The sequence below is a fragment of the Schistocerca americana genome, chromosome 9, assembly GCF_021461395.2.
Source record: "Schistocerca americana isolate TAMUIC-IGC-003095 chromosome 9, iqSchAmer2.1, whole genome shotgun sequence".
Lineage (NCBI taxonomy): Eukaryota > Metazoa > Arthropoda > Insecta > Orthoptera > Acrididae > Schistocerca > Schistocerca americana.
In genome coordinates this window covers 173,725,847-173,751,768 of record NC_060127.1, presented here as the reverse complement: position 1 = coordinate 173,751,768, position 25,922 = coordinate 173,725,847, and the positions used below count along the sequence as shown (strand labels likewise).

General features: G+C 38.2%; 1 protein-coding gene across 3 annotated transcripts in view; it reads right to left on the bottom strand.

Moving 5' to 3' along the window:
- The window catches only part of LOC124551022, a 41,873-nt gene extending 16,206 nt beyond the window's left edge, over positions 1-25,667 (bottom strand). Inside the window, exons 1-2 of one of the 3 annotated variants that reach the window (XM_047125870.1) lie at positions 25,486-25,667; positions 25,084-25,318 (exon numbers count right to left, since the gene is read on the bottom strand). The gene's annotated coding sequence lies outside the window, so the exon portion shown is untranslated. The remainder of the gene's footprint in view (positions 1-25,083; positions 25,319-25,485) is intronic. The other 2 variants (XM_047125871.1, XM_047125872.1) reach the window with 2 other exon arrangements.
- Between the last annotated feature and the right edge of the window lie 255 nt (positions 25,668-25,922).

Genomic DNA, 25,922 nt, shown 5'->3' with positions numbered 1-25,922 from the left:
ATAATAATTTTGTTGTTGCCCAAAAATGCAATATTTAGCAGCGTGAGCAACACCACAATCATCATTAAATTTTTAACTTTGTTGTGATAGGGTTGTTAGAACGTGGGTGCTCTTGCCGGAATAGGCAGCACCAAATATTCAAAAATTAACTGTAGATGTGTTTTCATGAAAAGTACATAGTGAATCTGTTATGAAAAATATTGACAAAAACCTGACAATCAAATATTAAGGAGACAACCACAGGACGAAAAATGGATGCAAAAAACAATGGGACGACAAAGGATTTAAAAATAAACACTATGACTGGATTCCGACAGAAGACTTCAGCTATAAGTTAAGTAAAAATTCTAACGAATTTTGTAATTTGGTATTGTCATTTCTGGTGGTTCATTTTTTGTTAACAGTTAACAATGGATAAAATTAATGCAGAGGAAGAAATAGTGGGGGAGGATCAGAAACTTGATGGGTTAGAATTAATTATGCAGGTTTTGAGTAAGCAGAATGAAAATATAAATAATTTAAAATCTGAAATGAGAGCTGAAATGGATGAAAGGTGAGGGGAAAATTTCAATAAGCAATTAAATGTAATAAAAACTGAGTTAAGCGAGGTCAAAAATACACTGGAAGGTAACTTAAAGGTAATAGAATCGAGGGTAGATAACGTGGAGAAAAAAGTAATTGTTTTTGAAAATGAGTTCATTGCTGAAAATAGTAACAGAGTCAGGGAAATTCAGGAACTTCAAAATGAAAATGAATCACTAGATGCAACATTAGATGACTTGAAAGCAAACAATGTTAATGCAATCAGTAGTGTTGAGAAAACGGTTGACAGTTTAGAATCAAATCTTACCAATAAGTTAGACACATTAAAAACTAAAATAAATCAAGTTGCAGAATATGTTGTTAACAAAAATTTGTAGAGTCGGGCATGGTCGAACCTGTTAGTGAAAACTTTTCCTTGTGATAATTTGCACCTAGTTGATTTTTTGCACCATTGCAAGGATAATTTTGTGACAGGAATGCCTGATAATTCAAAAATTAAATTTGTCAAAAAATTTCTTGAAGGGGAGGCCCTATCCTGGGCTAACTAAAATTTCGATCAGTGGGAAACCTTTGCAAATTTTGAGAAAAGCTTCTTAAACAAATTTTGGTCAGAATTTGAACAGGGGAGGATTAAATCTGAATTTTTAAATGGACCTATTTTCAGAGGGAGAGTGGGCGCCATGAAAGCATTTTTAAAATATGTGGATAAATTGGTTAGGGCATTAGAAAGAGGGAATATGCAAAATTTTGACAATGGTGAACACCAATGTGGGGGCGGGGGGGGGGGGGGGGGGGGAGGGGAGGGAGGTGTGTGGTATTCAAACAGGTATGGAGAGAGGAGAGAACACAGAGACAATAGACATGAACAACACAAGGGAAACAATAGGGATCATAATGGTAATGACAGAGACAGGGATAGAAATTTTGGAAATAGAAACAGATGGGATGACAGAAACAGGGGGGAACAAAATTGGAGATCAAACAGAGAAAACAGGCAGGAAAACTCCGGACCGCCTCAATGAGGGCCCGCAGTTTTGGGGCGAGAAAATTTAATCACAATAGGACCTACAATAACAACTGGGAATTTACAGACAGAGGAAGAAGGAAAAATGAAACTTATTATTATAATAAAAGCAGTGGAAGACAAAACAAATACACACCACAAATAACCGACACTCATGTTCAACACCAAAGTAATACTTTAAATTTTGATCAGAAATTTTGGGATACAATAAGGGAAAACAATCATGTTGAAAGCAACAAGGTAACTGCTTCTGAGAACAAGCCAAATGAGGATACTGCAATTGTGCCAGAATTTTATAATTGGGTAGAGAATGATAATCTATGTAATTCTGAAGTATCTGACAAACATTACAGCTCTGATTTGAATAAGTTATTTAATGAATATGAAAAGTTATGTGAAGAGGGAGAAATGGAACTTAATGTGACTGTGGATAGGATACATGATGAGGAAAGTTTTCATTTTGATGAAAATATGGAAGCTAATGATGTTGTTGAGAGTTGTACAGAGGTAAGTAGTGGTGAGATTAATGCTGTGGGTGAGTATCAGGTATTCGTCGAGATTATTTCAAGTGAAGTAGTGAAGCTATGTGAAGATGAAGTTGATAATTGTGAGCATTACGATGAGGTAAGTGTGGTTAGTGGTGAGGTAAGTGTGGTTAGTAATGAAGAAGAGGACACTCATGCATCTAAAGAACAGGTAAAGTTAAGTCAGTGTAACCAATTTAATGTAGCAGAGGACTGTAATGTTGTGCCAGCTAACAGTATGATGTATTTAAACCCACATACAAGTTCTGAAGGAAAAGGTGAAAAATTTTAAACAATATTATGGAACAGTTGCAATTACAAAACAGATAGGGAAGAGTTGTGGAACTATTTAGCTAAAATTTGTAGAGGGTTGTATCCTCACTGGTGGCAAAGTGTAAAACATAATGAATATCTGTTGTACGCTCAACCTGTTGTATCCATAGATGATAATGAAAGTGTCAATGTGTGTGTGTGTGTGTGAAGCTGTTAAAAACTGATCAGGAAAATAATGAGGGTAATTTTAGAGAAATTGACAATGACCTGTTACATGAACCATTAAAAGAAAAAGTAGAAGAATGTGAATTAGGGTGTCCATACATTAAAGCTAAAGTAAACAATTGGTAAGGTACCTTAATGTCTCATTGATACAGGGAGTCCTATTTCAGCCATTTCAGAAAAATTCAGAAATAAAATTAAAGACAGTGTTGATTTTGTTGAGGCCACTGTGATGGGATTAAAGATAAGAGGAGCTACAGGCAAACACAGTAAAGTCATCAAAAGTCGAGTATTTTTATCATTTGAAATAGAAGATGTAAGATTTGAGCAGGATTGTCTTGTTATTCCAAGTTTAGAAGAGAACATATTGTTTGGCATGGACTGGGTGTTAAAGGTAAGTGCTGCATTTAGCTGGAGTGAGATGAATTTAATTGTGTGTGAACCCAAAAGCAATATTATTGTGTGTACACAACTGTTTATTATACACTGTGGAGAAGGATGCAATCATGCCAGGAAAATCATAGACTATGAAGAGAATTTGTACTCTTACAATGACAAACCTGAGCTAAATTTTTCTGGTCAAAATTATGAAAACCTAGTTAAAAGCAAAGTAGTGGAAGTAATTAATTTGGACAGTGATCAAAAGAGACAGTTGGAAAATTTATTGTGGGAATTTCAAGATGTTTTCAATGAAAAATCTGGAAGAGTCAGGAATTATCAATGCACTTTGCACCTTAAAAATCATGAACCTTTTTTCCTCAAGCCTTATAGTATTCCTTTTGCAAAAAGAAAAGAAGTAGAGAGTGAGATACAAAAGATGGAAGCATGGGGTATAATCAAAAGAAGTAACAGTGATTATAATAATCCTTTGGTGGTGGTTTCCAAATGTGGAGGGGGTGTTAGACTTGTACTTGATTCTAGGCACCTTAAATTTTTGAAAGGAGAAAATGATCATCCAGAAAACATAGATGAACTGTTACATAAATTTGAATGTGTGAAATTCATGAGCAGCTTAGACTTAACTTCAGGCTTTCACCAAATTTCTTTAGAAAAAAATTCTAGAAAACACTGAATTTTTGTGTGGGGGAAAAAGTTATCATTACTGTGTTGTACCATTTGGACTAACTGTTTCTGTTGCTGAGTTTATTAGAGCATTAGGTCTTGTTTTGGGGGATGAACTACTGTCTAAACTTACTGTATATGTAGATATTTTGATCTCTGGAAAAACATGGGAAGAACATTTTGAATTGCTAACACAGGTGTGTACACAATTAAGGGAAGGGGGTATGACCTTAAAGTTAGAAAAATGTAAATTTGGAGTAAATGAATTGAAATTTTTGGGACACATTATTTCAGAAAAGAGGATTGAACCTGACAGAGAAAAAATTGAAGCTATAGAGGATTTTCCTGTTCCTAAAAATAAAAAAACAATTAAAATCTTTTTTTGGTCTTGCTGGATTTTACAGAAAGTATGTCAGTACTCAAGCTATGAACGCTTCTTGTTTATGTGATCTATTAAAGAAAAATACTGTCTGGGATTGGTCATCTGATTGTCAAAAAAGCATTTCATGAGATAAAGAAACAACTTTCACAGAGCAGAATTCTATATAGGCCTGACATGTCTTTACGCTTCTGTTTAATGACTGACAGCAATGATACAGAATTAGGAGCACACTTATTTCCGGAAAAAGTAATAAGAGATCATACTGAACACCATTCCATTGCATTTGCTAGTAGAGTATTACAAAAGTATGAACATACTTACACTGTGACTGAAAAAGAACTTTTGGCTATACATTGGGCTTCCAACAAATTTAAAAATTATCTTCTTGGACACAAAGTGATTGTTTTCTCTGACCACAAAGCACTAAGTTACTTACAGGAGTGTAGGCTTTATCATAGTAGAATCACCAGATGGGCATTATTCTTAAAACAATTTGATTATGAAATTAAATATATTAAGGGGAAAAAAATGTTATTGCTGATGCACTTTCTAGGTCACCTATTGGGCTAAATTTTGATAATGAAACAGGTATTGATGACAAAAATTTCAAAATTATGTATTTGAAGGGTATAAAAGAGGAAGGAGAAATTTTAAAAATTTGTAATGACACCAAAATCATGATGAAAATTGGAAATTGGTAAAAAGTTCTTTGGGAGTTAAGCAAAGGGTAGATGATTATTATAATATCAATATAATGGAAGGAAACATTCCACGTGGGAAAAATTATATATAAAAACAAAGATGAGGTGACTTACCGAACAAAAGCGCTGGCAGGTCGATAGACACACAAACAAACACAAACATACACACAAAATTCAAGCTTTCGCAACAAACTGTTGCCTCATCAGGAAAGAGGGAAGGAGAGGGGAAGACGAAAGGAAGTGGGTTTTAAGGGAGAGGGTAAGGAGTCATTCCAATCCCGGGAGCGGAAAGACTTACCTTAGGGGGAAAAAAAGGACAGGTATACACTCGCACACACGCACATATCCATCCACACATACAGACACAAGCAGACATATTTTTATATTATTATAAGGTACACAAAGGTATTCTGTTCAGAAGATTAAGACCTGATTTGGATGACTGGAAACTATGTTGGCCTGAGCAGCATATAGACACATTAGTTAAGTATATACATGAGAGCTTTGGACATTGTGGTTCTGTCAAATGCATACAAAAGATTCAGGAAAACGTCTATTTTTATAATATTGCCAGAAGAAAAAATTAGCAGCCTGTGACCGATGCCAAACAGTAAAGGTGATTGCTTGGTTTTGGGGAAGGAGACCAGACAGCGTGGTCATCGGTCTCATCGGATTAGGGAAGGATGGGGAAGGAAGTTGGCCGTGCCCTTTCAGAGGAACCATCCCGGCATTTGCCTGGAGTGATTTAGGGAAATCACGGAAAACCTAAATCAGGATGGCCGGACGCGGGATTGAACCGTCGTCCTCCCGAACGCGAGTCCAGTGTCGAACCACTGCGCCACCTCGCTCGGTGTAAAGGTGAGTAATCAAACATGCAGAGGGATGATGCAAAATATTTTGCCCAGCAAAAATTTAGAACTGACAGCTTGCGACATTTATGGACCCCTCCCCAAGTCAAAAGGAGGTTACAGTTTTATCTTTGTGATTGTTGACATATTCTCAAAATTCATCAAATTGTATCCATTAAGGAAAGCACAAGTAAACAGATTACATCTAAACTAACCAGCGATTATTTCAATAAGGTAGGTACTCCACAAGCAATCTTGTCAGACAATAGCTCACAATTTACATCAAAAGTATGGAAAGATTTTGTTGAAAATGCAAACATAAAACATATTTTGATTTCAGTTTATCACCCGTCCAGTAATCCGGCAGAGAGGTACATGAGAGAGATATGGAGGTTGTGCCGAACATATTGTAGTAAGAACCATGTAAATTGGATTGAATATGTAAACGATTTTGAAGACATAATGAACAGCTTGCAACATACATCCACTGGCTTTTCACCGTTCGAAACTATGTTTAACACAAGACCTACTAGCTTTATTACTGAACACATAGACTTTCCAATTTGTCAAACTTTGTCATCTCAGGAGAGAGAACAAATCGTAAAAGACACCATGAAAAAACAAGCAGATTACAAAAAGAAAAGACACGAAAGGCAGGTTTCACACTTTAATATTGGTGATTTTGTTTTGGTTATAATTAAAGAAAAATCTAAACTTATGACTTCAGAATTAAAGAAATTTTTTGACATTTATGTAGGACCATTTGAGGTGAAAGAAAATCCTCACCCAAATGCTTACAGATTGATCTATCCAAAGTCGAGGAAATTATTTGGTTTGAGAAATATAACTGAATTGAAACCTTATAAGTCTGATATCTAGAATGAAATTTGCAAATCTCAATAACCTGGAATACAAGGAAAATTTTTCACATTTTATATTGTTTAGGAAGTTTGTTTCCGTACTGAAACTTACTTATTGCTGAAAGGAATGCAAAATGATTTTGCTTTATGAACCATGTACACATGTAATATACGTACTATTCATTGAATATATGCCTAGATGTAAGAAAATATTTTGATGGTTGCTTCTGCATTTTATTTTCTTTGTGTGGTAGGACATGTGCTATTTTAAATGAAGTTTACTCATGTTAGTTATTAGACATTTTAATGAACATTTTGACATTCATATTTTTTGCTTACTACATTTTGTTCATGTGCTGATGTCATTTATGCTGAAAACATTTTGTTGCTGTTATTATATTTTCTGAGCCTATATGTTGGAAAAGACTGAAATTTGAATATTATGGACAGGCTATGCCTGCTTATTTGCCCACTTGACAGTTGGGATGTGGGAAATTGCGAACTTTCCAGACTGTGGAATTAAATCATTCCTTTGTGTATTATTGGTGAACCATTCTGTCTGCCTATGGAGGCAACACACAGATACTAACAATTGTCATTTTTCTTAATTTTGTCTTTCTATGTAACATGTTTAGGATTATCGTGATACCTTTTGATATTTTGCATAATATGTTGATGAAATTAAGAGGATGCTTGTTGTAAAATCCAGCCTCTAGTTTTGTCATTTTGATAATATTTCTTCTGTTTTTGTAAGACTAAGTGTATCCCTGAGCACTTTTCTTCCTTTGTACATGTCAAATTGTAGGTTTTTATGCTACAGTTAGATTGGATCTATATTTGGGGGGGGGGGGGGGGGGGGAGTGAATATTGGGATAGACAATATATATCAGTGATGGGTTTCTTAAGCTACTGTATGGGGATTATCACAGTCATCCGTTCTGCCATGTCTGCGTTGTATTTTATATTGGTGGGCAGCTGTTGATATTCTGCTCTCAGTCATATTTTTTGAGCCCTCCCCTTTTATTTCTTATCCTACTGCCTGTCACTGATTCTATTCTTTTTTTCTTCTTCTGCTGTTGAGAGGGGGTTAGGTTGAAATCTCCAGTAGTACCTATTTCTATCTTTCTTTTCCATCCACATATTTTAAGGTATCACTCCTCCCTTGTTGCAGTGTCTATAATTGTACCATGTCCTCATGCTCTTCAATACGGATCAACAAGCAATTGTTTTCTTAAATGCTGTCTGGCAATACCTTTCCTTGTCACAAAATCCCATGTTAATGTAGTAAACTGTATCTGGTTGAATAACTTTGGAATTAATTTCCTAATTTATTTATACACTTGGATAATAAAAGCTTGCTTATGAAATGTCATAATCAAGACTTTTTTAAAGTAATGTTAGAAAATGAGAAATTTACTATGTGTTGTAATATATAGAATTTTTATTGAATATGAATCATAATTGTTAGACTATTATAATCTTTCATATTGTTTCTTTCACGTCATTCTACTAGTGTTTGATCATTCTTGGTGACACAATATAACACTGAATATTTGTGTAGGAACTTATACTGAACTGAAGAGTAAAGCCTGTGTAATAATTTCAGGTCAACTACCTGTGTAGATAAAGAACCCACTAGCTAAAAGGAACTATGTAAAGGGAATACCTATGGACCTGCTATTAGAGGAAAAACTTAACTAGGAGAACAGGATCTACAGTGGTGAAATGGACAGTGAGTTATTTATAAATGATGGACTGGAAATAACAATTGGACTCTTGTTTGAACAAATTTTAATACTTTTCTTATTATATTGCCAGGAGACATATTCTGTACTAATGTACATAGTTGTAACTAAGATTCAAAAATTTTATGAGTTTTTCTTTGCATACAACATGTTACAGATTAACAGATAACATTTTGATATTCATGTGTACTGTTGTATAGAGAGAGAAGAGATGACTGTTGTAAAATTTAGTAAGTTTTGCAAGTCTGAAAAGATATGGCTAAAGCAACTTTTAGTCTATTAAATTTAATTTCTTTACTATTATACCATGAGGATCAATAATCTCTATGTACTGTTTCAAAGATACTATTATCTTATATAATGATTACTCTAACTTACTACTTTATTATCTTGCCGTTCGGGACACCCGATCCCATGCAGCTTGTGCATGGAATTGTGTGTGTGTGTGTGTGTGTGTGTGTGTGTGTGTGTGTGTGTGGCGGGGGGGGGGGGGGGGGGGGGGGGAGGGGGGGGGGGGAGGGTATTGTAAGTTATTGTAATGGTACTTGAATTAAGCAACCATTACGAGGCACCTCACCTGACGCTCTCAATACCAGCAATATTCTACTGTGTTTCTGTAAAGTAGTTAACATATTTCTGAGACAACATTCAGATTTGATTTCATTAATGTAGAGGTACTATGATACATCGATATGTTTATGTTGCAATGATATTATTCTAATGTGTATTCTTTCTTTTGTCACTAAGATCTTTGACGTACTGGTAACTCTTGATTTTTGGGCACGTAAGCAGTTAGTTATGAATATCTGCTTGTGTCTGTATATATGTGTGTGTGTGTGTGTGTGTGTGTGTGTGTGTGTGTGTGTGCGCACGAGTGTATACCCGTCCTTTTTTTCCCCCTAAGGTAAGTATTTCCGCTCCCGGGATTGGAATGACTCCTTACCCTCTCCCTTAAAACCCACATCCTTTCGTCTTTCCCTCTCCTTCCCTCTTTCCTGACGAAGCAGCCGTTGGTTGCGAGAGCTAGAATTTTGTGTGTATGTTTGTGTTTGTTTGAGTGTCTATCGACCTGCCTGCACTTTCTTTTGGTAAGTCACATCACCTTTGTTTTTAGATATAAGCAGTTAGTTAGTTAGAGAGTTAGAGACTGAAAAGTCAAGTCCTGGACGTCATGTTGAAAAGACGCATATTGTAGTCAGCTTATCAAATGCGAACTTTAACAGTGAGGAAGATGTTTTTCAAGTACGTTTTGTATTGTGAAGTGATGTTTTGTGTGATACGTGATACTGCAACAAAAGCAATAAAAAAGAAGTTAATTTAAATTCGGAGTGCTGATTATTTTTTTACTTCACCATTGTGCTAACTTTGAAAGGTTTAATCTTCAAGAATGGTTTGTGAAACACACCTATAAAACTTTTGAATATAGCAGAATATAACCTAGGCCTCTTTGCGTCCGAGCTTGGAATCATCACCACCTAGATTTTCGACGATTGAGCTATTATTTTACAACGAGACCACTGTGGGAAACACGAAAAGATGAGTGCCTAGTTTATTAACTGTGCTCTAATGACACCTGTCACATAAAAACTTTGTTGTTGCCGGAAAATGCAATATTTAGCAGCATGAGCAACACCACAATCATTATTAAATTTTGAACTTTGTTGTGGTAGGGTTGTTAGAGGTGGAACTGTTAAAAGAACTAGTAAATGAGATCCGGCTTGCTCTTTTGCTATCCCAAAGAACGTGACGACACTTTGCACATCTGTTTACAATTAATGCAATTTGCCATCACAGGATGACAGTTAAAACAATGGCGAGCACATCTCCTTGCGCGAATTGCATCGTGGCATGCCTCAGTCCACCAAGTGACTGGGACACGACATGGTAAAGACTAAGTGCGAGGAATGGAATGTTCTGCAGGATAAATGATAACGTTGAGGAGACAGTCTGTGACGAAGCAAGCTGGGGTATTTTTCTTCCCCTTTTGTTTTGCCGTCTGCCTGCTTAAATTCATTTGGTTACTTTTAACTGTTTGCCATTAGCATAGTGAGTATAATCTGCATTTCCATAAGAGAAAAATTGGTCCTCAGTTTTAAAGTAAATAACACCGGATCTAATTTTGTGCCTAGTTTTATGTATATAATCGATTTTCTAATTTATTTTGCCTCCCCCCATGAACCATGGACCTTGCCGTTGGTGGGGAGGCTTGCGTGCCTCAACGATACAGATAGCCGTGCCGTAGGTGCAACCACAACGGAGGGGTATCTGTTGAGAGACCAGACAAACGTGTGGTTCCTGAAGAGGGGCAGCAGCCTTTTCAGTAGTTGCAGGGGCAACAGTCTGGATGATTGACTGATCTGGCCATGTAACACTAACCAAAACAGCCTTGCAGTTGTGGTACTGCGAACGGCTGAAAGCAAGGGGAAACTACAGCCGTAATTTTTCCCGAGGGCACGCAGCTTTACTGTATGAGTAAATGATGATGGCGTCCTCTTGGGTAAAATATTCCGGAGGTAAAATAGTCCCCCATTCGGATCTCCGGGCGGGGACTACTCAGGACATTATCAGGAAAAAGAAAACGGATCGGAACATGGACTGTCAGATCCCTTAACTGGGCAGGTAGGTCAGAAAATTTAAAAAGGGAAATGGATAGGTTACAGTTAGATATAGTGGGAATTAGTGAAGTTCGGTGGCAGGAGGAACAAGACTTTTGGTCAAGTGAATACAGGGTTATAAATACAAAATCAAATAGGGGTAATGCAGGAGTAGGTTTAACAATGAATAAAAAAAATAGGTGTACGGGTAAGCTACTACAAACAGCATAGTGAACGCATTATTGTGGCCAAGATAGACACGAAGCCCACACCTACTACAGTAGTACAAGTTTATATGCCAACTAGCTCTGCAGATGACGAAGAAATTGATGAAACGTATGATGAGATAAAATAAATTATTCAGGTAGTGAAGGGAGACGAAAATTTAATAGTCATGGGTGTCTGGAATTTGTCAGTAGGCAAAGGAAGAGAAGGAAACAAGGTAGGTGAATATGGATTGGGGCTAAGAAATGAAAGAGGAAGCCGCCTGATAGAATTTTGTGCAGAGCATAACTTAATCATAGCTAATACTTGGTATAAGAATTGTGAAAGAAGGTTGTATACATGGAAGAACCCTGGAGATACTAAAAGGTATCAAATAGATTATACAATGGTAAGACAGAGATTTAGGAACCAAGTATTAAATTGTAAGACATTTCCAGGGGCAGATGTGGACTCTGACCACAATCTATTAGATATGAACTGTAGATTAGAACTGAAGAAACTGTAAAAAGGTGGGAATTTAAGGAGATGGGACCCGGATAAACTGAAAGAACCAAAGATTGTACAGAGTTTCAGGGAGAGCATAAGGGAACAATTGACAGGAATGGGGGAAAGAAATACAGTAGAAAAAGAAGAACGAGGGATGAAATAGTGAAGGCAGCAGAGGATCAAATAGGTAAAAAGTCGCTGGCTAGTAGAAACCCTTGGGTAACAGAAGAAATATTGAATTCAATTGATGAAAGGAGAAAATATAAAAATGCAGTAAATGAAGCAGGCAAAAAGGAATACAAATGTCTCAAAAATGATAATGACAGGAAGTGCAAAATGGCTAAGCAGGGATGGCTAGAGGAAAAATGTAAGGATGTAGAGGCTTATCTCACTCGGTGTAAGATTGATACTGCCTACAGGAAAATTAAAGAGACCTTTGGAGAAAGGAGAACCACTTGCATGAATATCAAGAGCTCAGATGGAAACCCAGTTCTAAGCAAAGAAGGGAAAGCAGAAAGGTGGAAGGAGTATTTAGAGGGCCTATACAAGGGCGATGTACTTGAGGACAATATTATGGAAGTGGAAGAGGATGTAGATGAAGGTGAAATGGAAGATATGATATTGCGTGAAGAGTTTGACAGAGCACTGAAAGACCTGAGTCAAAACAAGGCCCCCGGAGTAGACAACATTCCATTAGAACTTCTGACAACCCTGGGAGAGCCAGTCCTGAGAAAACTCTACCATCTGGTGAGCAAGATGTATGAGACAGGCGAAATACCCTCTGACTTCAAGAAGAATATAATAATCCCAATCCCAAAGAAAGCAGGTGTTGACAGATGTGAAAATTACCGAACTATCAGTTTAATAAGTCACAGCTGCAAAATACTAACGCAAATTCTTTACAGACAAATGGAAAAACTAATAGAAGCCGACCTCGGGGAAGATCAGTTTGGATTTCATAGAAATGTTGGAACACGTGAGGCAATACTGACCCTCCGACTTATATTAGAAGAAAGATTAAGGAAAGGCAAACCTACGTTTCTAGCATTTGTAGCCTTAGAGAAAGCTTTTGACAATGTAGAATAGAATACTTTTTCAAATTCTGAAGGTGGCGGGGGTAAAATACAGGGAGCGAAAGGCTATTTACAATTTGTACAGAAAGCAGATTGCAGTTATAAGAGTCGAGGGGTATGAAAGGGAAGCAGTGGTTGGAAAGGGAGTGAGACAGAGTTGTAGCCTATCCCCGATGTTATTCAATCTGTATATTGAGCAAGCAATAAAGGAAACAAAAGAAAAGTTCAGAGTAGGTATTAAAATCCATGGAGAAGAAATAAAAACTTTGAGGTTCGCCGATGACATTGTAATTCTGTCAGAGACAGCAAAGGACTTGGAAGAGCAGTTGAATGGAATGGACAGTGTCTTGAAAGGAGGGTATAAGATGAACATCAACAAAAGCAAAATGAGGATAATGGAATGTAGTCGAATTAAGTTGGGTGATGCTGAGGGAATTATATTAGGAAATGAGACACTTAAAGTAGTAAAGGAGCTTTGCTATTTGGGGAGTAAAATAACTGATGATGGTCGAAGTAGAGAGGATATAAAATGTAGACTGGCAATGGCAAGGAAAGCGCTTCTGAAGGAAAGAAATTTGTTAACATCGAGTATTGATTTAAGTGTCAGGAAGTCATTTCTCAATGTATTTGTATGGAGTGTAGCCATGTATGGAAGTGAAACGTGGACGATAAATAGCTTAGACAAGAAGAGAATAGAAGCTTTCGAAATGTGGTGCTACAGAAGAATGCTGAAGATTAGATGGGTTGGTCACATAACTAATGAGGAGGTATTGAATAGAATTGGGGAGAGGAGGAGCTTGTGGCACAACTTGACTAGGGAGCTTGTGGCACAACTTGACTAGAAGAACGGATCGCTTGGCAGGACATGTTCTGAGACATCAAGGGATCACCAATTTAGTATTGGAGGACAGTGTGGAGGGTAAAAATCGTAGAGGGAGACCAAGAGATGAGCAGATTCAGAAGGATGTAGGTTGCAGTAGGTACTGGGAGATGAAGAAGCTTGCACAGGATAGAGTAGCATGGAGAGCTGCATCAAACCAGTCTCAGGACTGAAGACCACAACAACATAATTTATTTCGACTATTGCTAGTTAATATCCTTTATTATAGGGTAAAATCAGTAATTGTTTTGTAACTTGAATTCTATTGTTTATATATACAGAAATATAAATTCTGTACTAGTTATAAACATTTGGAGGAACAACTAATAGTATTCTTAAAGTATTCATTTGGCTCTCTTGGAAAACATGTTGGCAAAGCCAGCCCTTAATTAATTCCAAAGTAACTGTTTTGTCAAAAGTATTGTTTGCATAACTATATTTGTTAATTTCACAATTTAAACAAATAATTTGGCCTAACTCTTGCAATACAAGAAACTGTTAAAAAGACAATTTTCTGTTGTACTCAGTTAATATAATGAGTTAAGTTTTAATTGTCATTTTTGTAAATGAAGCATCGAACAGTGTGAAGTTTTAGCACCTATTATTGTGAGGATATATAATGGGCCGATTTTGGTCATGAGACAGTCCACAGCTGAGAAAACTGTGTTGTTTACAACAACAACAATGCTTCAACTTAACTGTGGAATAAGTGTTAAGCAATTAGGCCATGTGTAAAAACAATGACAGTGTCTGCTCCTTACGTATCTTTCTATTCTTCAATAACTGCGAACTTTGTGGTTAGGTTTTTACTGCTTGTATATGTTCAACAGGAAACTATTGTAGCAGTATGTGGATGTTATCCTGCTAACTATTAATGAGGCTTATGGAAAGTTAAACAAAAGTGCACTGGCCACATAAATGTGTATTGGAGGTTGTGAAAAGTGAAAGTAAAAGACAGCGACACATATCTGTGCATCTGTCGGCTACATTATTTACTGTAGTCAGTGTAAAAATTACAACCCCCAATTTTCCATCCAGTGTAGCAACACAGTACGTTGTCACCGAGGACAATCAACAAACGAAGAAAATAAAAGCAGGCTGAACTGCTACAATTCCACCTGGTCGTCACAACTTGGGAAATCTTGTTGATCGAAGGTTGCCAGGTAGGATTACAACGCACCATGAGGTCCACAGAAGCATCGGCTTGCTTGTGCAGTCGGTCCATTAAGTCCAACACTGAAAAACGGTTGGTGGTGCGCACCAGCAAGACAGAGGCTGGGCGGGCTAAATACCACGGGGTCTTGGTGAAGGAGAAGCCCTTTGCCTTTGGGGGGACTTCTTTGAGCATTTCCGGTTAGAGGGAGACTCGTGTGTTGTTTGGCTGGAGATATGGAGGAAGTCTTCATAGGAGTACTCCTTCTGCCCTTTCCAGCCTACTGGTTGTGTAGCTGGTGGCTTCGCTCCTCGAGGCGAGAGTTTGACGGTTGGTTGCACAGCGGGACAGGGGGATGGCGATGCTACCTCGACACTAGGCGATTTCACATCATCAGACCAGAATTTGAGATCACATGTCTGTGTGGCCACATCCTTCTTGGGGCGAGGGGTAACAAGGACAGAACTATAGATGCCAGATGGGAGAACACAGCGTTTGCGACTAGCCAGTAACTTGCGAGCCACTGGGTGAGGCACTTTTTCCTTTACTCGAATCTCTTGGACATCCCACTCGTCAAGACACACGCGGGCTGCCATCAAAGTTGAGACAACAGGGAGAAGGAAGTAGACAATCGCCCTAGTATGCGTCCCTACCACAGGTTACACATTTGGCCGGGTGTCAACAAGACGTTCTAGTGTGGTTGAAACGATGACACTGGTAGCAGTGCATCGGGTTCAGAATGTACGGCCGGAGTGTGATAATTTCGTAGCCTGCTTTGATCTTGGACCGAAGCACCACTCTATCAAAGGTGAGAAAGAGAGTGCGGGTGGGCACTAAAGAGGTATCTTCCCTTTTCTTTACACAATGAACGGCAATGACACCTCGATCAAAGAGGTAAGACTGTATTTCGGCCCCTATTAGAACGTTGAGCAGACTGGTGTAAATTACACTACAGGAAGAATTCAAAGTTCTATGAGCCTCAACACAAACATGGTAGCCGTGGAGAAGTGAGGCACCAAGCAGTTGTGCTTTAGAATCAGAAGCAGTCTCCAAAAGCAAAGTGCCATTCCATAAATGAGAGCAGGATTTCACAGGGCGAGCAATTGCATTGACACCTTTCTGAATAACAAATGGATTTACCATGGCGAACGACTGACCTTTTTCGGTACGTGAGACCACAAGGAACAGTGGTGCAGCGGGACGGATCTTTAGCCTCATTACGTTTACATGTTGTAGACGTCGATTGGGAAGATGATTGACTCATCGCGAGGAAATCCCCCACGATTACCAGCATCACCGATGGTGCGGTCCTTCCAATTGGGGTTCCCTTCTCAAGGGGGCACACCCGTCAGACGATTGTTCACACCTCCCAAACACCTGACAGAGGGAACAATCAGCAATTTGGGAAGATTACAACTCAAACAATCACCCCTCCCCGGGCATGGCCTGTGCCGAGGGGTACATCCGAACCCTACCTGTCAACCCGGGGCTGGGAATTATGCGTTACCAAGTCGCCTGTTACGCGTCAGATGTGTGGGCCAGCCTTTGCGAGTGCACAGGGAGGAAGAAGAAAAGAAGAGGATCCTCAAATGCCGAAGCGGAGGGACTGAAGGAGAAGAGAAACAAAGAAAGGAAAAGGGAGCAAAGAACAAAGGCGAGTCTGTCCGTATGTCAGAGACAGAACGCAGAACATTCCCAATAATATCCCCGATGTGTTCCCCAAGGGAGGGGGAAAAGAATAGCAAGAGGATAGCCATGCTGCAAAGGCTGGGGCCCAGTGGTAGCCAAGCACGAACCAGCCAGTGAGTGGCAAGCCCCCTGGGGAGAGATGTAAAGGTGTGGACCGTGCACTGTCAGACCTTCGCCTTACACCTTTTTCTAACATACAATCAAAATCTGCCATTGCACCTGCGAACCTGCCTGGTTCCAATCTTCTCAGGTTAAAATTGACTGGAAGGCCCGGCAATGTGTTTATGTGATGTACCATATTATGTGCCACTGTGGTCGGAATTTGTGCTGTTAGTTGTGCTGAACTGTCTCTTCTTTCTCCGAATTTTTCTAGAAGTTGTTACCATTTGTTCTCCTTTCGAGTCGAGCCCACCGAATGTCATTGGTGATACTACAGAAAATCTGCAATTACAAATGTCCAATGAGAAGTATTATGAAAACTGAAATTCACATTCTTGATGCAGTTGCCATACATTGTTATCAGCTGTTTATTTGCTGCCATGAAATGAACTAATGAACTGTCTTTGACTGATATATCTCTCTCTCTACAGGCAAAGTGCTTACATCAGACCCATTGCCTAGGAGATAACAACAAAGTCTTCTCATCTCTTACATAGAGTCTTCGTAATAAAGGCAAAAAGGAAGTGTTTGTTCTTACAGTCTCCATGTCATTGACATGGCAGGCGTAACTGCATAGTAGAATACACTTGGCAGCTTGTCCTGCAGGACCCTCCAATCCAGTGGTCTTCCAAGTCTTGATTTGTCTCTGTAGCTCGTCTAGTTGTTCCTTTAATTTCTAAAAATTTTACAGTTGTGTGTGCCTGTTGACCTTTGTGGACTGCCACCTCACGATCCTCTTCAGATTTCGCTACTGCTTCTGCGAGGTGCAGTGTACTTGCTGTCGCCATTGTTGCATAAACTCTATCAGCCAGTTGGAGAACAGTGGTCATGTCATCACTGCTCTTGCCGCCTCGGGAAGCTGTGATGTGCAAATGTACCGACGGATATCATCCAAACTTTCTGCCTCCATCACTATCTCCCGTAACTGCCGACAAAATTCTGAAGGGGTCTGTCACCTTGTCACTCGCTATTTTACATGTGGTGTATCTATTGATCTAACGGTTGACTAAGTCTTCTTATCAAAATCTTCTTCAGATTTGCATATTGCTGTGTTGTTGGTGCACGCTTAATTTGCTCTTCTACTAATGCCGGTGCTCTGGTGTCCAGATTGTTGACTGCTATTATGAACTTTCCTTGATAGTTTTTTTACTTTACTATGAGTAAACGCCAACTCTAACATCAAAAACCAGAGTTCCGATTTATCAGACAGGAACCGAGGCACACACATCTTTCTACAGCCACCAGATGAATCATTGTTTTCATAGTTTCATCAGAGTCTGTCACGCACAAATTATTAATTTGTTCCAGCGAAATATTTCCATGCCACACTATTTCGTTCTATAAGTCTCGTATCTGACTGCACAGCGTACTCTGTAGTTGCACTAAGTGTCTTGTAGGGCTTCTGTCATCTGTTGTATGCGTTGGCGAATTTGCATCACCTTGAATTGTTCTGAATCTGGGGTCACCCTTTTATGGCCACTACGTAATATTGTATTAAATAACAGCTTCTTATACACACATGCGAGTGACAACTTGCTGCCAACATCATTAATTCTATTGACAATGAGATTGAGAAAGGGACGACAGTGCTGACAGAGAAGGCAACATAATCTGCAGGCCAAGTTTGGCAAGTGAAAGTTAAGTAACACAATGGCGTGCAAAGCACACAAGGATGGACACAATGTCAAGTGGTACAGGATTCAAATATCTGCACCAAAACAGGGTAAGTAAGAGGAACACAAATATTTCACTGTTAAAAATGAAAAATGTGTTGCCTGATGGCAATTTTGGTGATGTCATGAACAATGCAAGGAAATGCCACCTCTGCAAGATGTTCACAGCTTTTGTTGAACAGAAATGGAATTACGTACCAGCAAAAAAACTCTGATAGAGATGTCTCCATCTAAGGGACCAAACTACAGAATGACTGAGTGATTAAAAGTAGACAAGAGACTACATCATATTTACAAAAAAAACATACTAAATTAGACTTTTTACGAAGCATTAGAATGAAAGCGGCCAGTAGTTTATTTGGACACATCACAGATTCCTACGCACAACGTTGTGAATACTACATGTTGCAAAGTAATACTCCAGGAAAAGTACTGTCAAACAACAGTGCCAAACAACATTTAAATGTTGTGACTGTAAACTGGACTATCGTGTAGAAATTGACAGAAAAAAAATTAAGAGAGACAAGGGAAAGCCAAATTTCTGGCATTAATTAAGCACCAAACCCTCCATTTTATTCCACTGGCAAAATCTGGAGAGCCTTCCTGCAGCCAACATACCATTTACTCCTAAATCTTATAGAAATAGTGTGGCATCTTGCAAATAATAAGATCTGTAGCCTGAATACATCATCAAGCATCTCTCTCTAAGCCAAAAAATAATTGCTGATACTTTTAATGCTGGTAAACTGCATGTCAGTTAGCCTGGTGAAAACCCTTCTCTGTATGGAACACTACCTCTGCCACTTGCACAACAATTTCCCCACTTTTATAATGATAAAGCAACTTGTTAGTGGGCACATGACACAGAACCTCCATCCAAGTTTTTTTTTATTTTTACCAGGGAAAAAATTGATGTGGCCACTGGGAACCTACCCCAGGACCCCAGCATTACTAGTCAAAAATGTTAACCACTATAGTATGCAATCAGTTTTCTTTTGCAACATTAATATTAGGATATACAGGGTGTTCCAAACAGGACTTTACAACTTTAAAAATCCATAAAAATTTATTGAAAGAATATATATAGCTGGGTTTAGTGTTTTTTTTTTTTTTTTTAGGGAAACACATCAATTTTTTAACTAAAGATGTTGCATGAGGTTTCCGTAGGTTAGCCTGCACACACCCCATCGGAAGCCAATTTCTTTCCAGACTCGCTGTAGCATTGCAGGTGTAACTTGCTCAGCAGCAGCAGCATCAATTCAGGTTCTAAGTTCAGATGTTTTAACATATCTAGGTGCACTATCCTATTGATATTTCTCTCACAGAAAAAAAAAGGAGCCGTACACTTTGTTCTTGCTCAATGCACAAAAAACTTTCAGTTTAGGGCTATCATGAACATGTTTCAACGTTTGATGTGTATTTTCAATGCTCCAAATCCTACAGTTAAGTGTGTCAACTTTGCCACTTAAGTGAAAAGTTGACTCATCAGACAAGATGATTTTGCCCAAGAAATGTCCAGATTTAACATATCTGCACAAAAGTTCTTGCGAGCAATTTTATCAGTGGTCATTTATTGCTTGTACAATTGTCAACCTATTCGGTTTCAAATGCAAACCGTTTCTTAACACATGCCAAACAGTCATACATGGGATTTGCAGTTCGTGAGATGCACGCTGGGTCGATTTCGTAGGCTTGTTGACGAAACGTTGTCTCACTCGCTCAACACCACCATCAGATGTGCTTGGACGACCAGATGAGACAACACGAGACAAAACTTGATGTTGACACTACAATCACCTCTGCAGATACTGTCAATTAATTTATATGAATTTTCAGAGCTGTAAAGTCCCTTTTTAAACACCCTGCACTATTATTGCATTAGAAAACAAGAAAAAGTTGCAAATCATGCAGAAAAAGTATGTGATGGCTACTGGAGGAGAGATACTTTAATGGACAAGGAAAATGAAAATATGAGAACATCAGTCAGCGTTTTCATCAGAACTGAAACAGCAGACAGTCGAAATATACAGCTGCGGAAAATAGCAGTATCATTGGGAAAGGTAGTTTTATGGATACTGAAACCAAAGCGTCGTGAGCAACAGGTGAGATGTACTGTGCACATTGTTTGTGTTCTTGCTCTACATGGGCATTTTCATTCAGTTGCCGGGACTAGTGTAGCAGGGGATACAACCCGTCGGCTTTGGACAATGACGTCACAAGTCGCCAATCGAGAAGCGATTCTTCTTAGTGTTGTAGCTCCCTTCAGTGGCTGATAAGTGTTTTTTGACTTTTAAAAAAAAATCTCATGAGATAGAATATACAGATCCACTTTATTAAGCAATCAGTAAAAAAAAAAAAAGAAACTGAAACATAACAGCAAAAGCGAAAATGGTAAACTGCTCTCTGGTGACTTGTGACGTCATTGTCCAAAGCCGACGGGTTGTATCCCCTGCTGCACTAGACCCCAGTTGCCTGTACACATATGTAGCATTAAACGAGTTCTAGGGTGTACGATATAACTATCTCCCCTACCTACTTCTCATGTGTAAACATGATGGTGCTGTCACGCTGGCCAGGCAACCAGTTCACTCTGCAGGGTAAAACATGAGCAACAGCATAAAACAAAATAAATACGTCATAACAAAAATTTCTTCCAGACAACATTCCTGAGAACTATCACTAGTCATGAGCAGATGTCTAACATTAGGCTTCCTGAGCACTTCTCCATGTCCAACTCACACCCTCATTGATAATTATGTTTCCTCTTATTACATCTGTACACTATAAGCAGATGTTCTCCCGTGAGGTATGTGGGCAATAGCCCCAGTACGGTTGATCCTGTCATAGTAAAATATAACAACTGATTCGTGTTCACTGAAATGAAACAAGTGGAATCACTGAAATGCAATTATATGAACTGATGTTAAGGAAATCCCAATCACAAATTACTTAAGGCCACACCTTGTGATATGGAAATGTGGAATGGAATCCCAAGGTGCCACAAATCTCCATTTTCCATAAAATGTACATTATATCTCAAGTTTAAAGGAAAAATGAATAAGATGATGATAATGGTGGGCTGCAGCCAATGGGTGTGGTTGTGTGTGAAAGAGGAATCAGCACTTTTAAATGGATTAGGTCATGTCAATGCAGTAATGGAAAAGAAAGCTAAAGAAAGAAAGAGAAAGTGTGAGTTGAGTTAGGGAGGGAGAGAGGGAGGGAGGGGAAAGGTTCAGCGAGTTCCTGTGGCATATGAAGGCACAGGAAATAACGTGGAAAAATATGTGAGGGTGTCGGAGAATGTTTGAACTCTTAAGGTATAGAAATAATTACATTGTTGGGAAGAATGTGGGGCATGAGATGGATCTCCTTTGAAGGAGGAGTTCAAAACAGTACTCTCAGGTTATAAGTCTTGGCTACAGTTTCCTGTGACTAAATGGGTTATTCTGTCTGGTGTCCTCCATCAAATGATCGACTCTGTTGTCTATTGTGAAACTGAAGATTGATTAGAGTATGTTTATTGCCACAAAAATTCAAACACACTTCTTGACAATAACACAAAGCCACACACAAGTGTGCTCACCGAAGAGGATATGACAAAACTTTGGTAGTGAGTTATTCCTCATTCACGCTGCATCCCTGGTCTCGCACCTTCTGACCTCCATCTCTTTGGCCCACTCAAGGAAGGGAAGTAACTGACACAACAAGAACTTAGTTGAGAAGCAGATTAGTAGAACAGTAATATGACAGGATACAGGCTCTTCTACAAGGTATCGCCATGTAACTGACCAGGGCTTACACTGAAAAATTGGGCTTTCAACCTGAGAACTGGGTATTGTGTGAATGTGAAAAATTTCTTTTAAAACTTAATAGGTTGCCACCAGGGCATTAGTTATTGGATCAGCTCACATCTGCGGAGTGAAACTGGTTTTAATATCGAACTGAATGTGACCTGTGGCTGTTTTATTTGAATATAAATGTTAGTGTGTTTACTGCAGGCTTTGAGTGTTAGCATACCAAAAATTTTACACCATTTTAAGACATGTTCAGGGATTTCAAAGCAATCAGAAGAGTAACTTAGGCACTAGAGCACAGAAATACTAAAATTAAGAAGGTAGAGTTTTGTGGATGTATTCAGAAAAGAAAGAGTAATATTAAGAAATTTAAAAAAGGCCATGAAAGAGAAAAGTGTGGGATGGCAAAAGGGGAAATGTGGAACTTATTAGTTGCATTATTGTTATAGTTAAGTACAGATTTACTGAGGATATGGTTGCATGGCAACAAAAAAATCCACAAGAGCTTCAACCAGGGCATACAGGAATGCACACCAAAGACATTACTGGGACAAAAATACTCTGAATGTCAAGGGTAAACTAACATTTTTTGGAGAGGAAAGACACTGTAAAATTATAAAGAGGTGACACATTATTTATCGGACAGGTTGTTTTTTTAACATCATTTTGGAATATAGGGTCTCTGAGGAAGTGTCTCTTGTAGCTGTACCTAATTATCAACATAAGTCTATTTTTTTTTTTTTCCTATCAAAAACAGTCTTGATCACAATTTATTAGGGTGACCGGTTTCGACCACCACTGTGGTCATCTTCAAACCTACAAGTTGTGTACAACGCTTTAATTAGAGGGCTACATACATTAAAGAAAATACATAAAGTTATAAAGCTATAAAACGATGAATCACCAATGAGTAAGAACCTCCCTTTGGTGGCAAATCACTACTGGAGAAAACAGTGCACATCTTCTTATACATAATGGAGGCTCAGTCCACTTCTGACGGAATGATATCATTACTAACCAATAGGTTATAGGTTGAATAACAATGTAAAATTTCTTAGTTAAAAGAACATAGTCAAGAAAGGAAAATAAACACACACTAAACTTGGCTTGTTTAACCGTTATTGTCAATTAAGAAGGAAAATAAACACACACTAAATTTAGCTTGTTTAACAGCTATTGTCAATTAAGAAGCGTTAAAAATATGTAAACATGTAGGATAAATGAACTTTGTTTTGACAGTACTTCACCATGGCAACCAGTGGTTCCAAATGGTTCACTAACAGGCCTTGAAAGGGCAACCCATGTACTGTCAAAACAAAGTTCATTTATCCTACATGTTTAAATATTTGTAATGCTTCTTAATTGACAATATCCGTTAAACAAGCTAAGTTTAGTGTGTGTTTATTTTCCTTCTTAATTGACAATAACAGTTAAACAAGCTAAGTTTAGTGTGTGTTTATTTCCCTTTCTTCACTATGTTCTTTTAACTAAGAAATTTTACATTGTTATTCAACCTATAACCTATTGGTTAGTAATGATATCATTCCGTCAGAAGTGGGCGGAGCCTCCATTATGTATAATAAAATGTGCACTGTTCTCTCCAGTAGTGATTTACCACCAAAAGGAGGTTCTTTCTCATTGGTGATTCATTGTTTTATAGCTTTATAACTTTATGTATTTTCTTTAATGTATGTAGCCCTCTAATTAAAGCTTTGTATACGACTTGTAGGTTTCAAGATGACCACAGTAGTGGTCGAAACCGGTCACTGTAATAAATAAATTGTGATCAAGACTGTTTTTGATAGTAAATATTTGTAACCCATTGGACACTGTTCACTCCCACAATGTATTCAAAACAAATCTATTTCACTGTGATTTTCATCTTGGTGAACACCTTGTAATGACCTATGATACAATATTTTATTTCCCAAAGTCTTTTTGTGAATAAATGAGTATTACACCTGGATAATGTCATAGCTACCTAGTTAAGAATAAATAAGCTACATACAACTGAATTTAATAAATTTTTTCTTATAATGGCTATCATCTTATACTTAAGACACAGTATGCTTAAACCTTTTGACAGTTTATACTCTCTTTTTGTGTAATGGTTTTCCACGAAAATAAAATAAATGCAGTCCATGGTTCATGTTTCATCAAAGGCACACTTTGTCTGTGCATGTACTTAATATTTATGTCCAGCAAATTTTATGAGCTTAGAACATGATTCTCTCAAGTATTGAGTTGTGTGAGAAATTTTGCACCTTCATGGAAAAACAAGATCCCTTATATTGATCAACCTTGCAGTCTTGACAAACATGTTGGCAGAAACCAAGATCATAAAATAGAAGCTTTCTATATCCGCTATCTGAAGAGAAAAAACTGCTTTACCATTGGAGACATTTTGTATAGGCAAAACTTAATGATTCTGTGTGGTATTTCGAGCAAATATTGTAAGTTAAATCATAAAACTTACAAAAAGAGCACCCTGCGAACTGTTAAATTATATTGTCCAGTTTTGGAGTTTCACTACAATCACCCTCCAAACCTGGCTACATGTTTTTTAAATGCCGCTGCAACACCGTCATCTTTCACTAGTAAGGCTCATGCACACAAAGTATTAAGATCTGTGCTCTAGAAACTTAGTGTACTTTTGACAGTTTATGAAACATTCAGGCAACATTTGAAAGAAATTCGATAGTCGACAACAGAACAAATCTGAAACAACATTATTTGACATACAATAATACTACTACTACTGGTAGTACTTACTACCTACAAAGCATTGCTAATGCTTTTATGGCCATGAATACACATACAAAATTAAAACAACTGTCATAACATTCATACTCTATGAATGTAAAAAGCTGTCAGCAGCATTAGCTATATAACTTTGAAATAAGACGAAGGTGACAGTGGGAGACAAGGCCAAATGTCATATTGCTATCAGTATTAATGAAGATCACACTGTAGTCGTTTAAAACAAATGACATTTCTTTACTCTGAAGTGGAATAGCAAATGTGATATTGTTTCGACGCAGTTCGAGGGATGTTAAATTTCCTTAATTTCGCTAGATAGCATGAACATCAATGGAATACCGGTTCAGTGAAATAACGCAACTTATTACTCAGACAATACAATAAAATCTTTTTGTTAGCACTGTTTAACTTACCGGAGGATTGTTTACATGCTTGTAAAAAGCCAGATCCAGTTTCACAAGCAAGGTAACTCTCAACGTATAACGCTATGTAGCGAATGTGTCAACTCTCGTCGCTGAAGAAATCTGTACTTCCCAAAGCGCATGAAACCCCACCTTCTTTCATTTCAGCTTACTGCTGCCAACCGCGCAATGTCACTCTCGGGCGGCGTTTTTAACAGATCGTTTTCATGTTACCCAAAGGAGACGCCTGTGAAAGGCAAGATGAAGCAAGATAAAATGTATTCCACCTTTATTCTGTAGATGCTTCAAATCAACACTGTGATTTAAGAAGCACTTTGGCGAAGGAAAGCAGGCTGTTTTTTCAAACCCCACTAAAAAAAGCACGAGTTCTGAATGCCTCAAAATGTCACCTACAACATTCATAATGTAACTGGCTGTATAAACCGCTGAGGTGAAACCTGTTACCGGTATGCCACTTGCAATGTTGATCCCCCTCACAACTTCAAATGATCACTGTCACTTCAAAAAACACGCTTACTTCGCACACAAACAACAGTGACCTACGTCCTTCGTCACCAATTTCGGGAGATGTCGGCAAAGTTCGTTTCTTATCTTCGAGAAGTTCGATTCAACGGAGTCGATCTTAGGGTCGTGCAGATGTATCTATCGAAAGGAGGTTGATTATTCTGCGCCAAGCGATTCTCCAGTTGTTTGCCATGACTGTAAAATACGTTTTTCCGTCTGATCCGGGGTTCCCCTAAACTATATCCCGTGTAGCATAAGGTATTGCAATTATACTAACTAAAAAACTTCCACTGTATCATTGAGGTTACGTAGGTACTTTTATGTTC